This window comes from Triticum urartu, chromosome 7 (assembly GCF_003073215.2).
Source record: "Triticum urartu cultivar G1812 chromosome 7, Tu2.1, whole genome shotgun sequence".
Classification (NCBI taxonomy): Eukaryota; Viridiplantae; Streptophyta; class Magnoliopsida; order Poales; family Poaceae; genus Triticum; species Triticum urartu.
Window position 1 is genome coordinate 434,699,002 of NC_053028.1, and position 9,567 is coordinate 434,708,568.

Genomic DNA, 9,567 nt, shown 5'->3' on the forward strand with positions numbered 1-9,567 from the left:
CTAAAATTATGATTTGATGAACTAAATTTTAACTTGTTGAACTAGATTTGGGTGAATTAAAAACTTGAATCCAGGTGAACATATTTTAATGAACTGAATTAGATAGTGTTTTTTAGTGAACTAAACTTTAAGATTATGATGAGAATTGTGGTGAGCTGAATGTGAATGTAGTGAACTAAAATTATGATTTGATGAACCAAATTTGAACTTGGTGAACTGAATTATCAATGTATAATTTGGTTTTAAAAAAAAAAGTTCACTAAAATAAAAAACAACTGGCCTGATTTTTCAATACAGAAATCATGAAATGAATTCGATTTGCGTGAACTAAAAACTTGAATCTAGATGAACTAATTTAGATGAACTGAATTTGAATTCTGTGAACTAAACTTTGATATTCGGATGAGTATTGAAGTGAACTAAATATGAGTCTAGTGAACTAAAATTATGATTTGATGAACTAAAATTGAACTTGGTGAACTAGATTTGCGTGAATTAAAAAGTTGAATCCAGATGAACTAATTTTGATGAACAAAATTTTACTTGAATTGAGTGAACTAAATTTGAGATTATGATGAGTATATTTAGTGAACTGAATATGAATCTAGTGAACTAAAATTATGATTTGATGAACCGAATTTGAACTTGGTGAACTGAATTATCAATGTATAATTTGTTTTTTTGAGAAAAGTTCACTAAAATAAAAAACAACTGGCCTGGTTTTTGAATACATAAATCATGAATAAATTATATTTCCGTGAGCTAAAAACTTGAATCCAGATGAACAAATTTAGATGAACTGTATTTGAATTCAGTGAACTAAACTTTGAGATTATGATGAGTATTGAAGTGAACTAAATATGAGTCTACTGAACTAAAATTATGATTTGATGAACTAAAATTGAACTTGGTGAACTAGATTTGTGTGGACTAAAAACTTGAATCCAGATGAACATATTTTAATGAACCGAATTTGATGGTGTTTTTTAGTGAACTAAACTTTAAGATTATGATGAGAACTGTGGTGAACTGAATGTGAATCTAGTGAACTAAAATTATGATATGATGAACCGAATTTGAACTTGGTGAACTGAATTATCAATGTATAATTTGGTTTTTTGAAAAAAGTTCACTAAAATAAAAAACAACTGGCCTGGTTTTTCAATACAGAAATCATGAATTGAATTAGATTTGCGTGAACTAAAAACTTGAATCCAGATGAACTAATTTTGATGAACTGAATTTGAATTCAATGAACTAAATTTGAGATTATGACGAGTATGTCAAGTGAACTGAATATGAATCTAGTGAACTAAAATTATGATTTGATGAACTAAAATTGAAATTGGTGAACTGAATTATCAATGTATAATTTGGTTTTTAAAAAAAAGTTCACTAAAATAAAAAACAACTGGCCTGGTTTTTCAATATAGAAATCATGAATTGAATTAGATTTGCGTGAACTAAAAACTTGAATCCAGATGAACTTTTTTAGATGAACTGAATTTGAATTCTGTGAACTAAACTTTGAGATTATGATGAGTATTTCAAGTGAACTAAATATGAGTCTAGTGAACTAAAATTATGATTTGATGAACTAAAATTGAACTTGGTGAACTATATTTGCGTGAACTGAAAACTTGAATCCAGATGAACATATTTTAATGAACTGAATTAGATGGTGTTTTTTAGTGAACTAAATTTTAAGATTATGGTGAGAATTGTGGTGAACTGAATGTGAATCTAGTGAACTAAAATTTATGATTTGATGAACCGAATTTGAACTTGGTGAACTGAATTATCAATGTATAAAAAACAAACTGTTCTGGTTTTTCATTGTAGAATTCATGAATTGAATTAGATTTGAAGTAAAAAACAACTAATTTTAATGAACTGGTTTTGAATTCGGTGAACTAAACTTTAAGGTAGACATTATTGAAGTGAACTAAAATTCATGAATTGAATTAGATTTGGAATTTGAATGTTGTAGAACCGAATTTGGATTTTGACCTGGTTTTGCGTGAACTGAATTAGATGTGGATGATATGGAAGCAGAGGAATGATGTGGTCTTCATTGGTGTGACGCCTTCGGTCCCTCGCACCATACAACTTATACAGGACGAAGATAGACTTTAAGCGAAGGTGAGATTGTTCAAAGGTGATACAGAAAGATTGGAGGTGGAACAAGTAGTTTGGGTGCAAGTGAATAGTCCATTGTAGGAACTAGGGTGGTCCCGGATTAATTCCGCATGTAAATAAGCTTGTAACCGTGCATTTGGGGCTCTTACCATCTATTTTCTTTAATGAATGATACGCACGCTCATGCGTATTCGAGAAAAGAAATGTAAAACAAGTACTCCCTGCGTCCCAATAATATAACAGCATTTTTGACACTACACTATGTAGTGTGAAAAACTTACTTATACTATGGGACAAAGGTAGTAATCCGGATCGGAGGAGGCATTATGCTCCACTTATATTGCACATAGGTAATATAAAAGTCTCAACAAATTGAAAGCGTGGCTTTTTTTTAAGCCGGGGAGCGGAAGCTTAAGCCGGCCAAAAAGAACTAGCCCTTATTATAAGCAGAGATTGCAACAAAGATACTACAGGTTAAGAAACTAATAGTTGCATTTTTAGTAAAAAAATGCTTAGTATGCCAACATAGATACTATATAGTTAATGGAAAATATAGTACGCCATCTGGATTCAAAGAAAAAGTACATATCCAAGAGTATAGCAGTAGGTCGAGGCTGACATATGTTTAAACTAGTACTATGTACTAGCATATGATTACAGATGAAAGTGTTGTAGACAGGAAAGTGCATCCTTTTCTCCTGATCAATTACACATTGAAAAATGTTTGCAGATGAATGTTCTGGGAAAAGTCAATTTCCTATTGGCAAATCTTCTTCCTTCAGCTTGTTCAAAGTGCTTTTGAAGAACTTGAATGCAGATATCATTCTGTACTTCGGAATGTTCGCCTGGTTGTAAAGACAATATAGACAAAATGTGAGACATAGAATTACAGAATTTGTGAAAACTTTTTATAGTACTAGAAAAAAAGTACTATATAGTACTAGATCACTGATTTATTACAAGAAGCTGCACAGATAGTAAATGCTGAAAAAAGCTTGACTAAGTCATATGAGCATCGTGAAACAATTACTGCTGGGACAACACGTGACAACACATAACAAGACCTGAAAAAATGTCGGTAAAAGAAGTATAGATAGAAAACGAACTAACACTTCAAAAAAATGAATAAATTTCAATTCCAACCATGCATGCAATAAGTCAGGTCATTCCCTAGTAAGCTAAAAAGATAAAGCACATGAAATTTAACGGACTTCATGGTGTTCATTGGGCAGAAAAAAAGAACCAACATATCATGGTCTTCATGGTGTTCACTAGTTTGCTTTGGATTCAGTTTTTGATAAACAGAAAAAATAATAAGGCAAAGAGTTTTCAAGATATACCGCACTGAAAGTCTTCATAGCTTTGCCTTCGAAATTTTCGATGTACAAAGGAAGATAGTGGCCTGAGTCATGCCTGCATAAAGAAAAACAAATGCGGGAAAAAATGAGAATGAGTATCAAGTGTGATAACAAACAAGTAGGTTGAAAAAATGTAATAACTATAGAAAAGTATGTTGAATAAAGTTGCAAATGAATTTTTTTAATAAATATACGAAAACAAAGAAGAAGAAAGGACTTACATTAAACAGTTTATTGGGTAAGGTCCCACAGGTTCAAGCTTGAAAGAGAATACATTCCTGAGTGGATTTTTACTGAGCTTGCAAAGCATATTGTAGTTGGAAAGCTGTTTAATATAAATATAAACACAGTTAAAGAGATTCACAAATGGTAGATCATAAAATAATTTTGTTTGTATTGAAAAAACAAAAGGATATTATGTCTCAAATGATATTATGACTCAATAATTACTTACCAAGTTGTAGACAAGTTCTTGCTGGGTAGTTCCCAGAATGGTGCCACAGGGATCAAAAAAGTGAGATCTCTCAAAGAGAGAGTTGATGGAAAGTACAACCCAGTGGTTTGACTTTATAGTAGGGAAGTATAACTGTTCAACAAGAAAAAGCAGATTCAGAATAAAAAACAAGTAGAAAAGATCTTGGTTAACACTGGATGCATTGAAAAAGATTTACCAAGTCTTGCTTCCAAAGGCTTTCTTCTGAATTAATCCTGTCAAATTCTCGTATGCATGAAACTGGATCAAATAACTCAGGTGGAACCAACAATTTATTCTGTGAACAACAAAATGAAAATTAGTAAATATTTTAGATTGAATGAAAGTAAAAAGAAAAATTGGTCAAAAGAGAACCTAATAGGCAGGTTAAAAGGAAAACTCACAGTGAAGTACGAAGTGAAACAGTACTTCTTCACGTAAGGCTTTACTTCAGATGACATCTTTGATTCATAGTTAAGAACTTGAATAAATGAGTTCATCACTTCATCTCCAATCTCACCCCTCGCTTTAAATGAATTTAAGTAATTCTCATAGCTTACAGGAAAACCCTCTATGTCAACAAAAAGAGTGCTGGACAGAATAAACAATCAAAACTAATGTTAAAATTGAGAAAAAGGATCTTAAAAAAATATACTTTAACAATTAAAAAAATACATATACAACGCTATGGTGCTCAAAACAAAAAGTTAAACATCCTTTTATAGGGGTATGAACAATGAGCTGTAAACTAAATTAGTTTGGTATCCATATGATTTCTTTTTAGTCTAAAATTGTATGAATTGCAGTTTTTTATCTGAACTACCTTTGAGGTGATCCATAAATTTGCTCAGATTTCATAATACAATTTCTGTCCTGAAAAATGTCTACAACTAATCTAGTCCATAAAATTGCTTGCAGATTAGAAAATGCCTACAATTATTTTCCTAGGTAGATGTGTAGACTAAAAAAGTTCTCATAATTTAATGAAAAAAGAAATGATAAAATAACTAAAGGAATAAGAGATTTACTATTCTTGGAATATAGGCTTCCTCAGATATTTGGAAAAGAAGATATCCACTTCGTGAGAGATTTTGATTTTCTTTGGTGGTTCAGGGGATTGAACTTTAGCTGCTCTTTTCTTTCTGTTCTTCTTTTCCATTGTGTTAGTTCCTGTACTCGGTCCAGCTTCTGCATTATTCATTGTAGAAAAGTCTGCATATCACATATGTAAAAAGTTTGAACATTAAATGTTGCAATGCACCAGGACTCGTAATACAAGAAAATGGAGAACACATAAAGGGAAAACAACATAACATGCAAGAATTAAAACCTTGTTGGACAACAAAATCCATGTTCATTGAAATTCCTACACTTGTATCACAGTGAGAGGCTGGTATGTCTTCATTAGTCACACCAGCAGGAGTGATAGGAGAATCATCCTGAATAATGATTGGAGTACCTTCGAAGTGTTTCACTCTTTCGTTTGGAGAAGCAGAACTAATCAATATAAAACTTCTTTTTGCATCAACTCTAGTAGAAAAATTGTTATCATGTGCTTCAGTTGATAGAAAATTTTCTTCCTGCTGAGAAAGGAAATTGAAATGATGTTGTAAGTTCAATGAAAATTATGATTGGGAATTTTTTTGAAAAAGTACCTTAGGTAGTGAAGTCGTAGGATGCTCAACAGGGTTGGTGTTCAGAGGTGTACCATTGACTGGAAAAATTGGTGTTTGGTACACCGAATTCAGGACAGAAATGTTCTGGAGAAAAAGGAAGCACACAGAATTCATCAAAGAACAAAGCAAACGAAAGTAAGCTACATTGAATATTTGTCTCAAAAATATAAATGTTGCACTTATGTTTACTTGCAAAACAAGTATTATAAGTGCTGCTCATGATAAGTCATAAAAAAAAACGAATGTCACACAGAATGTCACAAATATTCAGGTAAGCACTAGAGTTTCTGTTAAGCTCTGAAGTAAAGATGAAGAAAAGGAGACAAATATGTAAGCTCTGAAATGCGTTTACAAACCTCAAATTTTGGTCTTATTGGCTCGTTCTTAACTACATCATTGGAGGGAGCCTACATTATAAAAAATTACTAACAGGACACTCCTTTCAAGAAAACACTTAGATAGGAACTACAAAAAGGCACAACACAAAAAATACCTCTGATTTCAAATGTGACTCTGGTTTAAATTTTATATCTGGTTCAACTTTCGCAGTGTAACTGGGAACTGCCGAAATGATATCTAGATTTTTTGAATCAATTGACTTGTTTTCAATGAGAGCTTCAGACATAGAATTACCATTGTTGACCTACAAATGACATTACAAATAAATGTTTATCTATATAAGATAAAAAATGACAACAAAGAATAAAACAAATAGAAATGAATGATTCTACTCATAAGAAATACCTCCACAGAAGGAACTGAATTAAACACACCAGGAGCATCAGGAGCACTGTTAACTGGAACCACATTGGCATATGGTGTGCATGATATGTCTCGGAGCTACAAATTAAAGTTAAACGAATGATGAAAACAAAGTACTAGAACTAAAAAGATAACTCAAGAAACAATATACAATGTATGATGCTTATTGGTAAAACCCCATAATTTTTCCTAGACTCATAATTCCTATCAACCAATGCGAGATACTTGAAATCTTCAGTCTTAACATGGGATATCCGAGGAAGAGAATAATCCACTGTTGACTGATGATTATGAATGAAATCAAAATCAACAAAATCCAGATAAATGATCTACCATTTAAAAAATAAACAGGTCAGTAAAGTAAAAAGTAGAGAGATAAAAAAAAGTGGAAGTGAAGATTGAACTTACTCCCCAAATAGGAAGACATCCACCAATATATGAAGGCTTGTTCATTTCCTCAATACTTGGTCTATTCATAATCATTTCAAAATGACGCTCTGACTCCTCACGCAAGAAATCGAGTGCCAATTGCCCAAAGTCAAGTGAAGGTATAGCAGAAACATCTCTTAGAGAGTATAAGAACTTCATGTTACCAAAACAGTATGAGGCAGGGCACAGAATAGATGATAGGAAATAAAATGCAAAGCTCCTGATAAATCCATCTTCTGTCTCATCACTAAGCATCACCTCCTCTATTTTGTTGATCGGCATTTTGTTCCGATCATCCACATATTTGTTCCTTAACTGTGTAACCTCTGCCTTCACTTGGGGATCATCGCTACTGAATACAAAAGGCTAGGTGCCACCAGGAAAATCAAAGATTTTGTTGACCATATCTTTAGTAATCTTGATAGTTTTATTCTTGTGCTTGAAACATGGCTCTTTACTTCCAAACATATGCTGATCTATCCATTCAAGCAGATTCATTGGTATTTTAAGTTTTGCTGGCATATGAAGGAGAGGTTCCAATTTGTACTTTCTCACATGGCCTAATTGAATATCACTAAACTTCTTCACAGTTTTGTTCCAACGCTTGAAAGAAAGTCTGGTAATGTATGTTGGCTTGCATAATTTCCTAGGGAACACTCGGGCTACGAAAAAAATATATAAACAACTAATAAGACGGTGGAAAATCTAGAGAATTAACCGATAAACATGGAATATGAAAAAAGTATAAAGCCTAATAAACTATCACATGAATTAGATCTCTGTGAAGCTACATGCGGGAGGCATTGCTATTTGGATGGACAAGCAATTAGTTAGTGGGAATAAATCAAGTCAAAGAACACAAAATAGGAGATTGCAATTAGATAGTGCACGTGTGGTGTACTTAGTAGCTTTGAAAAGCAAAATCTGTACGAATTTATGTGTGTTTCAAACATTATACTATAGTTTTATTTTTATCAATACCTCATTGTGGAAATTATGCTTGATTGGAATTGATCAAGGGTTTGCATTTCATTCGTTGTACTTGAGGAATTAAACTAAAGGTGCTGGTCACAATTATACTGGAACACTTCATGTTATTATACATGTTGGGATATTTGGCAGGAACGGTATAAACTGGGGAAGCTGCGCTATGCGTAGGATAAGCTCTACGTATTGAGAAGCCTACATGTTTGAACATGTATTGATATAGTTTAAACTTGGCGTCTGACTCACACTTACGTGGAAAGGGATAAGAAGGAATTTGACTTGGAAACTACTTGGTTATGATCGTGGTTGGACCAAACAACACAAACTTAACATTCAAACATCACAAACTAACAACTTAATAGACAAAAACTAACAAGTGAATAGACAAAAACTTGGCGTAAGACCAAAAGCTGACATAAGAATAATTTTTCCAGCAATTTGATCTAGTTTTGTACTGTAGCAAATGTGAAAGCTACAAATAGAAAACAGAAGAACTAACATACCACCTGAGTCATTCCGGAGACCTCGTGGAGGGTATTCGGTTGGTTCGTCCCCTTCTGGTTCTTGAACTTGGTCAACCCCACCTCCTTCGTGTGCTGCAAATACAGATTTAACAAAACTATTAACAAATGAGCACTACTTATGAATATATGACATTGCAGATAATTAAAAAACCACAACATACCAAAGGGATTGGACAAAACAAAACATAGAAATACTAAGAGCAAATTTTCTTCAAATTCAATAACCTAGTTGAAAAACAAATATATTTGTGTTAAAGCTCATCTACATGTGCCATAAATATAGCACATTCTAATTCCTAGGCCACTAATTCTATATATAAAGATTTGAGCGGGCATTTTCTGTTATCTTTTTCTATGTTCTTTTTCCTATATAAGGCACTATAGTACCACTACAGAAATTGAAATTGACAATTGCTTCTTCTAGAAATTAGCTGATCATTCTCTCGTAAGCTAACATGTTGGAACTTGATAACTTTACATGCACCATGCACTAACTACAAAAATGGTATATATAGTACTATAAAAACATTATATTATTATACAAGAACCCTTTCTGGAACAATCAAACATCAAAACTTGAGTAAACAAAATCACGCAAAGTACAACACCTAGGCATTCACAAAGCGATATGTGTCCAGTTAAATTAGGCATAGCTTATTAGTATTAGATGAAGACATACCTATGGACATTACCAAATACCTTGTGGTATGGACTATATGAAATATTACTGGACAAGTGTCAACAGAAAGAACGAATGAAAATACAGGAGACTGTCGCATACAGATGTGCAAAAACTATGATTAGATCCAGACATAAATGTGAACTAACAAATAGAAACGTGCTAAGGAGAATTTGTCAACAAACCATGACAAACTAAATGTCTCAAGTTGAAGTTCACTAACTAAGACAAAATGCACTATACCCTCAAAATTATTACAATACACTCCACAATCTAATATTGAGTTATACTCCAATACATGAAGAACCACTCTCTAATCCCACAAGATTAATACTCAGAGCCAACATCTTCCTAATAATCACAAAACCCCTAGTAAATTTCAACTATGTTATGCATGCCGATGTGCACAAAACAGACAGAACAACAAAAGGGGATATGAATTCAGACGCAACAAGACAATAAAATCATACAGCAGATTCAGTTACACACATGGCAGAGGGACACGGGCCAACACACGGGAGATGCCATCCGTCACATGAGA

The 9,567-nt window shown here is 32.9% G+C and overlaps 1 long non-coding RNA gene across 1 annotated transcript; it reads right to left on the reverse strand.

Annotated features, from left to right (window-relative positions):
- Nucleotides 1-4,167: 4,167 nt before the first annotated feature.
- On the reverse strand, nucleotides 4,168-5,088 carry LOC125525843. Its single transcript, XR_007291450.1, has 3 exons — nucleotides 4,998-5,088; nucleotides 4,374-4,560; nucleotides 4,168-4,267 (listed from the first exon to the last, which is right to left on the reverse strand). It is a non-coding gene; the product is annotated as an uncharacterized LOC125525843 (long non-coding RNA).
- Between the last annotated feature and the right edge of the window lie 4,479 nt (nucleotides 5,089-9,567).